We start from the raw sequence: 17733 nt of genomic DNA on the forward strand, positions 1-17733 counted from the left end.
GGAATTAAGGCCTCTACTGCTAAAAACCCATTACCTTCAGAGAGAGATTCCAGATCTTTAGAAAGGTGGGGGAAAAAGGTGTACACCTCGGCCACTTTAACCATGAGGGCATTAAACTGTCAGTTCCATATGTTAAAGTATCAACAGTTTTTGATATCTCAGCTGAAAAGCAAAATGACACAACCAGAACAACCAGATTTAAAAGAGTTGCAGGATTTGTTGCATGGTGCAGAGCAAGTTGGTAAACATACCTTACAGTGTGGTTTTGATGCTTTAGAGGCCTCATGTAGAGTTGCTGTTACGGGGTCTGTTATACGTAGGCATGCTTGGCTCAAAGAGAAAACCTTACCAGATCATGTCAAAGCTAAATTATTAGATGCACCTCTTCAAAAAGATGTATTGTTTGGTGTTAAAGCAGAGGAGGTGCTAAAGTAAATGGAGGAAAAAGCGAAATCAATGCAAACAGTGAAAGATTTCCTGCAGGTACAGCCTCCACGTTTCAGCAGAAACTGGCCTTCAAAAAATTGGTCCTTTCCAGCCACGGACAGACCTCAAAGGGGCAGATACAGGCGTCCAAGGGGTAGAGGGCAACCTCAAGGATCTTTCAGAGCCAGACAGTGGTAAGCACCAACCCCAAGAGGTGGAGAAGATAGATCACAGTCTTTTAGAAAACAGACACAATGACTTCCCCCTACACCTGCCAAGCAAAGCTTTAATGGCAGCACCTTTGGGCGGAAAACTGACATTATTCTCAAAAAATTGGCATATTGCTACAAAAGACAAATGGATTCTGGACATTATAGACAGGGGCTACAGGTTCCACTTTCACACCCTTCCAAAAATGAGAGGCATGCCAAACCTGCCACAAAATCAAAGGGCAGAGGCACAAAAACAAATTTCAGCTCTCATGGACATGAAAGCAATTCAAGAGGTACCTGCAAAAGAACAAGGTCAAGGGTTTTATTCCAGACTATTCCTGGTACCAAGGAAAGACAAAGATTGGAGACCTATCTTAGACCTATCCATCCTAAACACATATCTACAGGTGCCACAATTCAAGATGCTCACATTACAGCAGCTTCTTCCCATGCTGGGCAAGGAGTCTTGGCTGGTAACATTGGACCTCAAGGAGGCATACCTGCATGTCCCTATCAGACAAGATTGCAGAAGATACCTCAGATTTCTTGCAGGTTCAACCCATTACCAATTCTCTGCATTGCCCTTTGGCTTATCTACTGCGCCCAGAGTATTTACGAAATGCCTGACATCAGTAATCGTCTTCTGCAGACTACAAGGGATACAAATCTACCCATATCTGGACGACTGCCTGATCCAAGCGGACAGCAATGACATACTACTGCAGCACCTGGCGTTTGTAATAAAACTGTTGAACTTCCTGGGATACACAATCAACAAAAAGAAATCAAAACTAATACCCTCTCAACAAATTATTTTCCTGGGTGCCAACTTGGATACAACCACCCAGATGGCCTACCTCACGCCAGACAAGCAAGGGCAACTGTCTCAATACTTCAGAAAAATGGCAACTTACACCAGGCTAACTGCAAGGAAAGTCCTGCAGGCTCTGGGATTCATGGCATCTTGCATCCTACTTATCCCATGTGCAAAGCTACATATGAGGAAACTTCAATGGTACCTAAAAAACTTATGGTCTCAACACAGCCACAGCTTGGAAGCAATTATACCACTCATTCCATGCCTTCAAAAGGAATTTATGTGGTGGGCTCAAGCTTGCCAAAGAAACACAGGTCTTCCTTTCTGTGTACCTCAAGCAACTCAAATCATTACAACAGGCGCCTCAGACTACGCCTGGGGAGCACACATGACAAATCAGTGCATTCAGGGAAAATGGGCACGAAAAGAGAAGCTCCTTCACATCAACCAAAAGGAAATGCTAGCCGTGCAAAAGGCTATTATGACCTTCAAAGACCTACTGCATCCAGGCCAGCTATTGATAAGGACAGACAACACCACAGTGATGTGGTACATAAACAAACAGGGGGGAACTCATTCATACCCCCTGTGCAGGCAAGCCATGACCCTGTGGAACACAGCACTGGAATTGAAAATTCAACTACAGGCACAATTTCTGCCAGGGAAGGAAAACACACTGGCAGACAACCTAAGCAGAAATATGACAGATCCACACGAATGGAAGTTGCATCCTCAAATTTTCACAAAGATAACTCGGGCATGGGGACAGCCAGACATAGATCTCTTTGCTACCCACAGAAATTGCCAGTTGAAAAAAACTTTTGTTCAAGGACCTGTCATCCACAGGCCTGGAAAGTGGATGCACTTTCCTTCAATTGGGCAACATTGACAGTCTATGCCTTCCCGCCTCTTACTCTGCTGCCCAAAGTTCTATTAAAAGCCAGAGCAGAGAGGCCGAAAATGATTCTCATTGCTCCAGACTGGCCAAGGCAACACTGGTATCCGCTCCTGAAGAGCCCGACACATTCCCCACCATGGATCCTACCTCTAGTCCCTCTTCTGTTGTCCCAGCACAACTACAAAACTCTTCACAGCCATCTCAAAACTCTAAATCTAGCTGCATGGAGAATTCCTTGATTTCCCAACAGTTTCTCCTCTCCAAGGAGGTGCAGGATGTCATCTTGGAGGCCAGAAGACCTTCTACTAGAAAGGCCTACTCCGCCAAATGGAAACGATTTTGTGCCTGGAATCAAAAGAAGGGACAGAATCCTTGGGTAATAAATATACCTCAAATTTTACAGTACCTAGCTGAGATGTTAAACAATGGACTTTCCTTCTCCTCCATCAAGATCCACGCTTCAACCATTTCTGCACAATACAACACAGATCCTCCTTTATTCTCCCATCCTCTCTTAAGGCAGTTCCTCAGAGGGGCAAAGAATATAAAACCCCCAAGGAAACTACCAGTCCCTGCTTGGGACCTCAACTTCGTATTGGAAAAGCTGACCCTTCCTCCCTTCGAGCCAGCTTCTTCATCAGAGTTTACAGTACTTGTCATGGAAAACAGCCTTTCTTCTGGCTATCACCTCAGCTCGCAGGGTTTCGGAGCTACAGGCCCTCATGGCTGTGCAACCATTCATCATTTTCCATCAAGACAGAGTTTCCTTACGAACCAACCCTACCTTTATGCCAAAAGTAGTATCCAGTGTAGCTTTGAATCAGACTATCCACTTACCTACTTTTTATCCTAATCCACAAAACAAAGGGGAAAGACTACTACATTCCTTGGACATTCACAGACAACTTCATTATTATTTGGACAGGACAAAGCCATTCAGGAAATCTGAGCAACTCTTTGTGTCCTATGCTGCAGGTGCTCAAGGAAAGGCTATTTCCAAACAGACAATTTCAAAATGGATAGCCCACTGCATACGCTTTTGTTACTCATTTCATGGAAAAACTGTGCCTGCATGCATCAGATCCCACTCCACCAGAGCCACAGCTACCTCTGCAGCCTTCCTCAGGGGGGTCCCTACCAAGGATATTTTGGAAGCAGCCACCTGGAGTTCAGTGCACACTTTCTCCAAGCAGTATCACCTCCTACTATACTCTAAATCTAGAGCGGGCTTTGCCACAGCAGTCCTGCAGGGCATCTTAGCCCCTCCTAGTTCCACTTAGTGCCTACCACCCTTACTTAGCTTTGGGATTCTACCCATCTGTTATGACTGCAGCTGTATGCATGATGAACATAGTACAGTTTTGTACCTACCATAAATGTAGATGTTCGAGTGCTCATACAGCTGCAGTCCAGGTTTCCATCCCCCCAACCCCTCTTAGGACAGGCCTTATGACAAACCCTTTTCATATAACCTTTTGGGGTACTCTTTTATGGTGTATTTGCTTGCAACTACTGTTTTTGATTTATCAACATTGCATTTTTGCATAACATTATGTTTGCCTTCCTTCTGGGGGCACCTGACATCTGGGGCAAGAAAAACTGAAGAAAATGGCGTCGGCTGCCTCTTTTGTACCCCTGCCGCACTGACGTCAGGGAGGAAGCGACGACAACCGACCCCGGACCTAGACTTTGGAATTCGGCCGACCGAGGACCCGCCTGACGGCAGGATAACCCATCTGTTATGACTGCAGCTGTATGAGCACTCGAACATCTACATTTATGGTAGGTACAAAACTGTACTTTCTCAGCCTCCTCCTGACAAAAGGCCTAGACAAGAGGAAGAATCTGCTTCCTCTGAACAACTGTCTATTTCTTCGGATTCCTCTGAGGACCAAGGCTATTCCTTCTCTCCTTATGAAGATTTTGATGCTGAGGACTCTATTCCCTCAGCTTCCCCTCCAGAAGATTACTCTTTTGGGGAAACTTTACACACTATGAGGGAACATTTTCACTGGGAAGGTCAGGATTACTCTGATTCCAAGAAAAGGCTCAGAGAGTTCCTTTTACTCCCCCAACACAGACCTCTAGCCATCCCTCCTGTTTTGGACATTGTGGATGATGTCTATTTAGAATCCAGTTTCAACCCGGACTCTCTGCCTTCTGCCCCGGCCAAGCCTGACAAATACTACAGAGTACCTGATTTCCACAAATTTCTTTACAAAAGCCCAGTAGCTGACCCAGAGACTATCTCCCAGGGTCCCAAGGGGGCTAAGGCTTCCATGGCTAAAAATCCAGTACCTTCTGAAAGGGATTCAAGAGCACTAGACAGATGGGGGAAAAAGGTTTACACCTCAGCCACTTTAGCTATGAGAGCTCTAAACTGTCAATTTCATATGCTTAAGTATCAGCAATTTCTGATCTCTCAGTTAAAACAAAAGATAACCACCCTCCCTCAACAATCTGAATTGAAAGAAGTACAGGATTTGTTGCACACCACCGAGCAGGTGGGCAAACATACCTTACAATGTGGGTTTGATTCTTTAGAGGCCTCCTGCAGAGCAGCTGTCACTGGATCAGTTATACGTAGGCATGCCTGGTTAAAGGAACAAAGTCTGCCTGATCATGTTAAAGCAAAACTACTAGATGCTCCTTTACAGCAGGATGTCCTTTTTGGTGTTAAAGCAGAAGTTTTAAAGAAAATGGAAGATAAGGCAAAATCAATGCAGACAGTCAAAGATTTCCTACAAGTACAACCCCCTCGCTTCAGCAGAAACTGGCCAACAAAAAATTGGTCCTTTCCAGCCACTGACAGGCCTCAGAGGGGTAAATACAGGCGCCCAAGGGGCAGAGGACAGACACAAGCTCAGTATAAACCTCGCCAATGGGGCACTGCAACCCAGAAGGGAGGAGAAGACAGGTCTCAACCCACCAGAAGGCAAACTCAATGACTTGCACCTCAGCTGGCCAAACAAAGCTCTTTTGTCAGCCCCTGGGGAAACTAGCACTATTTGCAGACAACTGGCACATGGTCACAAAGGACAAATGGGTCCTAGACATAATTTTACGAGGATACAGATTCCACTTTCACACCTTGCCAATAAAAAGAGGAATGCCAAACCTGCCACAAAATCAAAGGGCAGAGGCTCAAAAACAAATTACAGCTCTCATGGCCATGAGAGCCATTCAAAGGGTACCAACTCAAGAGCAAGGCCAAGGATTTTACTCAAGACTCTTCCTAGTACCCAGAAAAGAAAATGCTTGGAGACCAATTCTGGACCTTTCAATTCTAAACACTTACTTACAAGTTCCCAAATTCAAGATGCTAACACTACAGCAGCTACTTCCCATGTTGGGCAAGGAAGCATGGCTGGTAACGTTGGACCTCAAGGAGGCATACCTGCATGTCCCTATCAGACAAAGTTGCAGAAAATTCCACAAACACTAGTAGAAGTCAGCAACCACGAAAAATAACACAGAAAAAACCAGTGCCATGCCAGTCAAGCTGCCCTTTGGCTTATCTACTGCGCCCAGAGTATTTACAAAGTGCCTGGCACCAGTAATTGCATACTGCAGACAAAGAGGAATTCAAATATATCCATACCTGGACGACTGCCTCATCCAAGCAGAAAGAAAAGACATTCTCTTACAACACCTGGCTTTTGTGAAGCATCTACTAAATTGTCTGGGGTACACAGTAAACGAAAAGAAGTCAAAACTAGTACCCTCACAAAAAATGACATTCCTGGGTGCCAGCTTGGACACAACGGCCCAGAAGGCTTATCTTACACCAGACAAGCAATTACAACTGACTCAATATTTCAAGACAATGGCAACAAAGACCCAATTAACTGCAAGAAAAATTCTGCAGGCTTTGGGCTTCATGGCATCTTGCATTCTGATAATACCATTTGCAAAACTGCATATGAGGAAATTACAGTGGTACCTAAAAAGTGTATGGTCTCAACACAGCCACAGCTTGGACACAGTGATATCTCTCATTCCCTGCCTTCAACAGGAATTTCTATGGTGGGCACAGGCATGTCACCTCAACAAGGGTCAGCCTTTCACCTTGCCCCACCCAGGCAAACTATCACAACAGATGCTTCAGACTATGCCTGGGGGGCACACATGGCAGGGCAATGCATTCAAGGCCTGTGGACTGCAGAACAAAGAAAACTGCACATAAACCAAAAAGAGATGCTAGCTGTACAGAAAGCTCTGACAGCCTTCAAGGATCTACTACAGCCTGGACAACTTGCAATAAAGACGGACAACACCACAGTAATGTGGTACATAAACAAACAAGGGGCACACATTCCTACCCTCTTTGCAGGCAAGCAATAATCTTATGGAACACAGCTCTGGCCTACCAAGTCCAGTTACAAGCTCAATTCCTGCCAGGACAGAAAAACACATTGGCAGACGACCTAAGCAGAAATATCAAAGATCCCCACGAGTGGAAGCTAGACCCACAAATATTTACAATGATAACACAAAGATGGGGCCTACCAAATATAGACCTGTTTGCCAGTCCTCAAAACTACCAGCTGACAAAATTTTGTACAAGGATATTCCACCATCAAGCTTGGAAAGTGGACGCTCTCTCCTTCAGTTGGAAAAACCTGACAGCATATGCCTTTCCTCCATTACCTCTTCTCACAAAGGTTCTTTTGAAGGTCAAAAAGGAGAAACCTCGAATGATTCTCATAGCCCCAGACTGGCCACGCCAGCACTGGTACCCACTATTGAAGAATATGGCTCACAGCCCACCATGGATATTGCCTCAAATACCTCATTTGCTCACGCAGCAAGACAAGCAGATTCTACACAGCCAGATCAAAACCTTAAACCTGGCTGCATGGCAAATCAATTAAGCATCCAACCAGCCCCTCTTTCACAAGCAGTTCTGTATGTTATTCTAGAAGCCAGGAGGCCAAGCACCAGGAAGGCTTACTCGGACAAATGGAAAAGGTTTTCTGCTTGGAACCAAGCTAAAGGCCAAGACACAACTCAGCTTCATATGCCTCACATTATGCAGTATTTAGCTGAGATGTTGCATAAAGGACTTTCCTTCTCCTCAATTAAAATCCATGCTTCAGCTATTTCAGCTCACTACGACACGAATCCACCTTTATTTTCAAATCCTCTCCTAAGGCAGTTCCTCAGAGAGCAAAAAACATTAGACCAGCTAGAAGAGCTCCTACACCTACATGGGACCTCAGCTTTGTTCTGGAAAAATTAACGCTACCTCCCTTTGAACCAGCTTTTTCTGCAGACCTTCATTTCCTATCTTGGAAGACTGCCCTGCTCCTGGCAATAACTTCTGCTAGGAGAGTTTCAGAATTACAGGCATTTATGGCAATGGAACCTTTCCTCATTTTTCATCAAGACAGAGTTTCTCTACGAACCAGTCCTTCCTTCATGCCTAAGGTGGTTTCCAGTGTAGCTTTAAATCAAACCATCCACCTACCCACTTTCTTCCCCAATCCACAGAACAAAGGTGAGAGACTCCTGCATTCCTTGGACATTCACAGGCAGCTTCGTTACTACTTGGATAAAACTAAGGCATTCAGAAAAACTGACCAGCTCTTTGTTTCCTATGCTACAGCTTCACAAGGGAGGGCCATATCCAAGCAAACCATTTCTAAATGGATAGGCCATTGCATACGATTTTGCTATACCCATCATGGAAAACCAGTTCCTCCTACCATTAGATCCCACTCTACCAGGGCAACAGCTACCTCTACAGCCTTTCTCAGGGGGGTTCCTACCAAGGAAATTTCAGAAGCTGCAACTTGGAGTTCTGTACACACCTTCACCAAACACGATCACTTACCTCTTTATTCTAAGTCCAGGGCAGGCTTCGCCACTGCAGTTCTGCAGGGCCTCATTGCCTCCACTAACCCTCTATGATGCCTCCACCCTACCTTAGCTTTGGGACTCGACCCAAGTGTGATGACTGCAGCAGGGTAACACGATGAACATAGTACAGTTTTGTACCTACCATAAATGTAGATGTTCGAGTGTTCACCCTGCTGCAGTCCAGGTTACCCTCCCTCCAACCCCTCTGATCTACTGGCTAAATCTTTGCTATGCCTTACTGATGTATTTGCTTATAGCTGAAGGGATTTGTGTTTGTACAGTGTTCTCACCTTTTGGTACTAATTTGGATCACCTTTTTGGGGGCACCTGACATCTGGGGCAAGAAAAACTGAAGAAAATGGCGTCGGTTGCAATATATGTACCCCTGGTGCACTGACGTCAGGGATGAGGCGACAGCAACCGACGTCGGACCAAGACTTTGGAAATCTGGCCGACTGCGGGACCGCCTGACAACAGGATAACCCAAGTGTGATGACTGCAGCAGGGTGAACACTCGAACATCTACATTTATGGTAGGTACAAATCTGTACTTTATGATGCTGTGGAAGCCTAATCTAAGTCTGCTGCATCTGGATCAGTCTCGAGGCAATATTCTTGGGTGATACTACAACCCCTACCCATGGATGTGCAGACAAAATTGTTGGATGCACCCCTGGATAATAAAGCTCTGTTCGGACAAGCCTCAGCAGAACTCCTAAAATCCCTTCAAGAAAAGGGTAAGGAACTCTAAAACCTTAAACACCTACTGATGTCTCCTATACCCCTTCGCTGCACTACCAGTTTACAGAGTGTTTTTCAAATCGTATCCACTGTGTCGGGAATTAAACTCTCACCCAGATCAACTTCAAGTTGTGACAACTATAAAAACAAGCTGATAACCAGTTGTTGAAAATATAATACAGTGCATCCACTGCGTCGGGAATCAAACCCCCGCCCAGATCAACTTCAGGTTGTGACAACTACAAAAGCAGGCTGATAACCAGCAGGTGAAAATATAATGCAGGTTATTTTCTCACTGTTTCTGTTTTATTGGACTGGTGGCTGGCAGGGTGCAAACTGCAGTCAAGTCCCCAGGCCAGAAGTAAATCCCTGAACTCTACAGCAGCCATATGTAGCAGAAAATATCCCAACCCTGCTGTACATTTGCTTGAAGCACCCTACTGTGCTTCCAAGCCCCCCAAGCTGACAGCATATCCATGCTAACCCCCACTTTCAACATGCTAAAACTTCTACCAGTTGACCTCTTAACAGTAGACGTTAAACAGAATAATGCTGGATTAGGATACCACATTGTTCCTCTTTCAAATTGGCTTCTAATGATTGAATTTTAACATCTTAAAGCTTGATTTAGGATAGCTTACCTTTAGCAAGCTCACAGATAGTTTTTCTTCAGGATTCCTGCCTCCAGGCCTCGGTGCACATAATCATCAGGACGCCTACCTACAGCCTTTTTGTACCCCACCTCCTAGTCTCCTGGTCCAGCCGAGATTTTAAATCCATCAGCGTTTGGTGCCAACTGCAGATCTCCCTTCCCTGCACTACCAGTCCACAGCGTAATTTACAAATGTGAGAGCTAACATTTCTTTGTGTATGTTTATTTCAACTGCATATGTTATATCTGGTAAAGTACGGCCAAGGATTGCAAGTGTAACAACTTTTTAGTTAATGCTGGAGTGTTTGTACTCAGCAGGCTTGATATACTGAAATATAACCTGTGCTTAGTTGCTGATGGATTTTAGCCTGCAGCTGGTTATGCTTAGAATGCTTACACTAGAAGAGACTACGGTGCAATGAAATGTGTATAAACCAATTAAAGAGAGTTGTGGTAATGTGATGTTATTTCAGCTACAGTTCACAATAGCAGCTGGCTTATCAGTTAATGTAAAGTGTATGTTTTCTGCTTTTTAATTAGTGTGTTTCCACTAATGCGAACTGCAAGTGCATTGAATCTGAACTCTTAAAGGATAGACCCGAGGAATGTATTTCTGCTAACCTGGCCAGAACTGTAAACACAGTCAGCTCTTCTCTAAAAGCTAATCTCCATGCGCATTATGATGCGCACACTCTTGTGATTAACATACTGTCCTAATAGCGCTAGAATTTCTCTTTATCTCATCTCCTCCGTGCTCCTGCTTCCTAGCAGAGCATACTGAGTAGAATTTACGGCACTGCCATGCCTAAATAGCTTGCAAGTCTCTCCACTCTGTTCTCTCCTAGAAACCTCTACTACTATTCCATTGGACATTTTCCTCTCATACTAAGGCTAACAGTTCACCTGTACTGGTCTTACAAGTCCAACTCACTCTGTTCTATCTCTGCTGTCTCGCTCCCCTTACGATCTTAACTCACCATTTCCAAATAACAATCTGGCCCATTTGCAGACACAGTGCCACCTGGTGTCCACAATAATTAGTTTCCTTCAGATCTCACTACCTAGTCCCTTTAGCTGTCGGGTGGTGACGTCCCTCTTACAACTACAGGTTACCACAATGTCCCCATTCCTGCTGCTACCTGTGACTGATTCTCTGCTCTGCCCTGAATCTGCTGTTACGTATCACTTCCACTCTGGCCAGTCACATAACTAATGCTGTCCTACCCTTAGGACAATAGTCACGACCCTTCCTCTACCCCAATAAATGATACCTACCACACTTTATTGTAGTTATATATTACCAGTCTCCCATATATATATATGACAGATTATTTCTTTCTTTCCTTTCTCTTATTCCACAGCGCATCCACTGCGTCTGGAATCAAACCCTCGCCCAGATCAACTTGAAGTTGTGACAACTACAAAAGTAGGCTGATAACCAGCTGTTGAAAATATAATACAGGTTATTATTTTCTCACTGTTTCTGTTTTATTGGACTGGTAGCTGGCAGGGTGCTAACTGCAGTTAAGTCTCCAGGCCAGAAGTAAACCCCTGAACTCTACAGCAGCCGTACGTAGCAGAAAATATCCTAGCCCTGCTGTACATTTGCTGAAGCACTACTGTGCTCCCAAGCCCCCCAAACAGACAGCATATCCCTGCTAACGCCCCCTTTCAACCTGCTAAAACTTCTACCAATTGGCCTCTTAACAGTAGACGTTAAACAGAATAATGCTGGATTAGGATACCACATTGTTCCTCTTTCAAATTGGCTTCTAATGATTGAATAGTAACATCTTAAAGCTTGATTTAGGATAGCTTACCTTTACCAAGCTCACAGATAGTTTTTCTTCAGGATTCCTACCCCCAGGCCTCAGTGCTGCCCTGCCCTGTTTGCCGTCACTAACGCTCAGGCTCACTCCACTCCGCTACCCTACTCCCATTCCCCACCGATCCCCACTACCTCTAGTTTTATACCTAACCATCCCCACCCATCCCATACACAACCAATCACAGACCTTACACTTCAAATCCCAACTCTCCAATACCTTTACCACTTTACATCTCCCTCCACACTCTCACCTACAACAATGACACCCACCCACTGTCACACACCACTCATCTCACTCTCTTGCAAGCTCTCTGTCTTATCAATCCTAACACTAAGCCTCTACCTCACCTCTTACCACACCACTCTAAACACAACCTTCACTATCCCTACAAAACAGATCTCCAACTATAACCCTAGCACTCCGCACTACAACCAACTCGTATCACCTAACCTCTACCATAACAGCATGATAACACCAAACTCACTTAGGATATTTCCAATCACTCCCAAATCAACCACTACTAACAAGTACATAACCATCTTAATTAAACTTACTAAACTCCTCCACAACATTAATAACAAGTTAATACTGGCAGGTATATTCACCCTAATCCAGTACCTACCCCTTCACAAGCCACCCAAGCGAATACCACCTTTTCCTCTAACCAGTTACCTACCAATAGACCAAAAAACAGCCTACTAATCCTGTGCTTAAATATTAGAAGTGTTAACAATAAAGTACACTTACTACATGCACTAATTTCCACCTATAACCCAGATATACTATGTCTGACAAAAACCTGGCAAAAGCCCACTACTCCAGACAAAGAATTCTGGTTACATTGTGCTCTGCCAAGATAGACTATCTAAAAAAGGAGGGGGGTAGCCCTACTCTGTAAAAATACCCTAAATGTCACCACAGTTAATCTACAAACCCCTACTTTCAACAACACTGAAATCCTCCTAGCTAAACTCAGATTGAGTAACAGTAAATCACTCAACATTGTCACATGCTATATACCACCAGGCAATAACATCCCAACCCTGGAAGCCTTCCTACAGTGGTCATACCAAAACCTCCCCCAGGAATCACCACTGTAGTCGGTGATTTCAACATAAATTGTAATATTTTCTCAGCCTTAAACCCAACCAACCATATTAACCTCTATAACTTTTCACAATTTATTCAAAGTTGTACAAGACTAGGAACTCCAAAAATTAAAGAAAGCCTTCTAGACTGGATATTAATAAACAGGACAAACACCCCATACCAGGCAGGTGTCCTCTCAGACACCCTCGGCGACCATCAACCTACATTTCTATTAAAATTCAAAACTCAATCCAACCCTACCTTCAGAGTATTAACAACCCCCAACACAAAAAAACTTTGACCCCAACAATTTGAAACTTGAACTAAAACATCACAAGAGGAACATACTAAAGACTCTACCCCTAGAAGAAGCCATAATTCACTTCAACACTTTCTTAAGTATCCAATAGTCACATAAGGAGGATACACCAGGACAATCAAAGCTAACCAATATCCGAATAAAAGCTTTATTACAACAAAATAAAGATGAGTGAGCGCTTTCACATCTCCTGGACGTTTCATCAGACTTAATTAACCATCACTACAATATAACTTTATATAATAACAGAATAGCTCCTATTGGAGAACCAATATAACATTCAATCAAAGACAATTAATTATTAAATGGACAATAAGCTGTTATTGTTAAAAAAGAAAAAACTTGAACGTGACTGTTTAGATTTTTCGAGTGGGAATGTCTTTCAATGGCCGAGGGCATCCACTCGATCATCTAATGATGTGACCACTGATCCCATTCACCATCAAGGGACTGAGCGTTCCACCTTATTACCTCCATCTACTTCCGGTTCTGTTACTGCGGCTGTAACAGGAGCACGTAGCGAAGAACAGTCATCAGGCTCACCTTCGTTTTCATCTATAGTACGTCGGCCCAGAGACGACTTAGGAAATAATGAACAAGTAGTTCGTAGGAAGACGATGGGACAAGTTACGAGCAATTCCCATGATACCACTAAAGAGGTTACAAACCTCCATTTTCCACTGCCCTTTCGAGTGGAGAACAAACTGAATTGGAGTCCTCAGTACAAAACAAGGAAACGGAAAATTTCAGAAGGTCAGCTAGAGTTTCAACGCAAGTCATTGAAACCAGTACAGAGGACTTAGTAGTTAATGTTTCAACATATAATTTAACAAAACATGAATTATCTGTTTTAAACAGAGGTCTTTCTTTCATCCCCTCTCAGAGTGTGGATGTAAGTGAACTTATTATTGACATTAAGCAGTTTACTAGGAATATTGCTTTAGCATTACAGTTTAAGAATGATGAAACTCATGTAATGAATTTTGCTTTCAGGAAACCTTCTGTCTATATACCACCTTCGCATTCTCTGTTAGACAGTTTTGAGAAAGCTTGTGTTAATGATTTTTTGTTAAATTTTGAAAATAATAATATCAAACCAGAATTTTTTAATTTAACGAAGGAAGAGAGATTAGCTCTTAATACTCTAAAGAATAATTCTGATATTATTATTAGACCTGCCGATAAGGGAGGAGCCACAGTAGTTCTAGACAGAATACATTATGACAATAAAGTTATAGAATTATTATCTGATACTAATACATATGTTAAACTAGATTTTGTTGGTCTAGATAAGCTTATTAAAACAATGCATGCCAACCTTTATGTTATGTTGATATGTTATATAATAGATGAAAATTTATATCAATATTTTTTAGTTGAGAAACCTTTGGTTCCAGTGTTTAGAGTTCTTCCTAAGATTCATAAGAATTTGTATGACCCTCCATTTAGACCGACAGTCTCTGGAAAAGGATGGCTCACAGAAAGTATTTCTATATTTTTGGAGAAACAACTTAGACCAATAGTAGATGAAACTGATGTCTTTCAAGGATGCATCTGCAGTCTTTACAAATGGGTTGTCCTGTCGTCAGGCAGCCCTTCGGTCGGCCGGATTCCAAAGTCTGGGTCTGGCTTCGGCTGGTGTTGCACTTCACCCGACGTCATTGCGGCAGTCATTCGGGTATAAAGGCATCAGCCGATGCCATTTTCCTCAGTCTTTCTTGCCGCGTGGCGCCCGAAGCAGAAGCTGTTCGCAAGTGCCGGTCGGTCAGATCCAGAGATTACTACTACCGAATACTACTTCGAAGACTTCTATAAAGCTAAGTACCCCGTTGGGGACTCTTTCTTGCCTCAGCCGATGTCAGAGAAAGTTAATAACTGTTTATCTTGTGGGAAACAAATACCTCATAAAGATTTCCACTCCTATTGCATACATTGTTTAGGCCCAGACCACGACGTAGCAGCTTGTCTAGCCTGTGCTTCTTTTAACCGACGGACGCTTAGACGTCGCTCGGACTTTGCTGAACAGATTTTCGGCTCCGATTTTGCCTACATTATGCCGTCGGATCCTCCGACTACGCAAATAACCAAAAAACGCAAAGAAAAGGACCGACACTCGCGGTCCGCGGTTTCGGCCGAAACCGCGGTTAAGCAAACCACGAGTGTCTCGGTTTCAGCCGAAACCGAGCAAGAGGTTCTTTCTTCAGCCGATAACTTGCTTTCTACCGAGGCCTCTTCTAACCTGGTAGAAACGGCTTCTGAAATCCAACCTTCTGTTGCGATTTCACAGGATTTATCAGACACCATTCCCCTAGATATTTCTACCCCTACACGTGGAGCTGCTAGGCCTCCTCCAGCTATGTCTATTAAGGCCTTTGCCAGGGCTAAAGCAGCCAAAGCATCAAAACCTGTGCCTGCCAAGCCCCCCTCTTAGGCCCAGCACCAGCTGCCATATGCTTTCTTTGGCAGAGGATCTCATCTCTTTAATTCGTGGAGCCCAGCCTCATCCAGACAGGGCCTCCTCCAGAAAAGAGGCCTAGAGCAGAGCCCCCTGAGCCAGTAGCCACAGATGATTCCTCTGATGACTCAGAACATACAGACCCTCCTGAGGCTTCTTATTCTCCTTACGAAGACTCTGATGCTGAGGAGTCCATCCCTTCAGCCTCTCCTCCTGAGGAATTTTCCTTTGGGGAAACCTTGCATGCTATGAGGGAACAATTTCAGTGGCAGGGCCAAGATTTCTCAGACTCTAGAAAAAGGCTTAGGACCTTTCTACATTTGCCACAGCATAGGCCTTTAGCTATACCTCCAGTTCTATCTGTTGTTGATGATGCATTTAATGATGCTTGCACTGCTCCTGATACTTTACCTCCGGCTCCTGCTAAGCCCGATAGGTACTACAGGGTCCCGGACACTCATCACCACTTATATAAGGCTCCTTTTGCAGATCCAGAGACTATCTCCCAGGGCCCTAAAGCTGTAGCAGCTACTTCTTCTAAAACCCCTCCCTCTGAAAGGGAATCCAGGTCCTTAGAGATGGGGTAAAAGTTTACACCTCTGCTACTTTGTCAGCTAGAGCTTTGAACTGCCAATTTCATATGATTCAATATCAAGAGTTTATGCTTGACCAGTTGACTAAAAGCTGTCCTCTGAAGAATCTTTAGATAAAAAGTATGTTCAAGAAATGTTACATAACATACAGCAGGTTAGTAACCATTCTTTAAAATGTGGCTATGATGCACTGGAGGCTTCCTTTAGATCAGCCATGACTGGCACAGTTATCAGGAGACATGCATGGTTGAAAGAACAGGCATTACCAGACCATGTCAAATCTAAGCTTTTGGATGCACCTATGGACAACGTCAATTTATTTGGTGCCCCCGCACAGCAGGTACTAAAAAAGATGGAAGAGAAAGCAAAATCTGTGCAAACAGTGAAAGATTTCTTACAAGTTCAACCTCCAAGGTTTAGCAGGAACTGGCCCTCCAAGAATTGGTCCTTTCCGGACTCCTCTAAGGCACAAAGAGGCAGGAATAGGCGCTCTAGAGGCAGAAACCAATCCAGGGGTGCCTACAGGGGTCGCCAGTGGCAGGGTAACAACCAACGAGGCACAGATACAGCCTCCACCACTACAACAACTCAATCACAGTGACTTGGCGGTGGCACCGCCTACCAGTGAACAACTAGAAGCACCCTTAGGCGGAAAGCTAACATTATTTTCAAGAAACTGGCACTGCATTACAAGAGAAAAATGGATTTTGCAGACTATGGACAAAGGTTACAGGTTCCATTTCCATACACTACCAGGAAAGAGAGGAATGCCAAACCTACCACCTTCTCAAAGGGCAGAAGCTCTAAAACAAATATCTCAATTATTAAGAATGAGAGCTGTGGAAAAGGTACCATTTACGGAGCAAGGGAAGGGATTTTACTCCAGGCTCTTCCTGGTACCAAGAAAGGAAAACAAATGGAGGCCTATTCTAGACCTGTCCGCTTTAAACACATTCCTCATTGTTCCAAAATTCAAAATGCTGACCCTACAGCAGCTTCTTCCCATGCTGGGCAAGGAGTCTTGGCTGGTAACTCTAGATCTCAAGGAGGCATACCTGCACGTCCCCATAAGACCAATTTGCAGAAGATACCTCAGATTTCTTGCAGGATCAGAGCATTATCAATTCTCAGCATTGCCCTTTGGCTTATGTACTGCGCCCAGAGTGTTCACGAAATGCCTGGCATCAGTAATCGCTCATTGCAGACTTCAGGGAATTCAAATCTATCCCTACCTGGACGACTGCCTGATCCAAGCGGACAACAAAAACAAACTAACAGAAGACTTACAAAGAGTCATCTACCTGCTGCAAGCCCTGGGATATGCAGTCAATACAAAAAAGTCAAGGCTGATTCCATCCCATAGAATAACCTTTCTGGGTGCAGAATTGGACACATCAAAACAAATGGCATTTCTAACTGCAGAAAAGAAAGAGCAACTTCCTCTCTACTTCTTGGCATTAACAAAGCAGAGCCATCTAACTGCAAGAAAAGTGCTACACGCTCTAGGCTTCATGGCATCCTGCATAATACTGGTCCCTCATGCCAGGCTGCATATGAGAAAGCTACAGTGGTACCTAAAGAATTTGTGGTCTCAGCACAAGCACAGCCTAGAAACCAAAATTCCAATGATCCCATGCCTGAAGCAAGAGTTCTTATGGTGGGCTCAGGCCTGTCAATCAAACACAGGACTGCCCTTCTGCAAAAGTCAACCAAGACAAACCATCACGACAGATGCCTCAGACCTCGGTTGGGGGGCACACATGATGGGCAAGTGCATTCAAGGCCTATGGACTCAAGACCAGCTGCATCTGCACATAAATCTAAAAGAAATGATGGCAGT

The 17733-nt window shown here is 44.1% G+C and overlaps 1 protein-coding gene across 1 annotated transcript in view; it reads left to right on the forward strand.

Moving 5' to 3' along the window:
• The window catches only part of KDM5A (lysine demethylase 5A), a 2605143-nt gene that overhangs the window by 370055 nt on the left and 2217355 nt on the right, over positions 1–17733 (forward strand). The window lies entirely within an intron of this gene.

This window comes from Protopterus annectens, chromosome 11.part0, assembly GCF_019279795.1.
Source record: "Protopterus annectens isolate FY-2018-M chromosome 11.part0, PAN1.0, whole genome shotgun sequence".
NCBI classification, from domain to species: Eukaryota; Metazoa; Chordata; order Ceratodontiformes; family Protopteridae; genus Protopterus; species Protopterus annectens.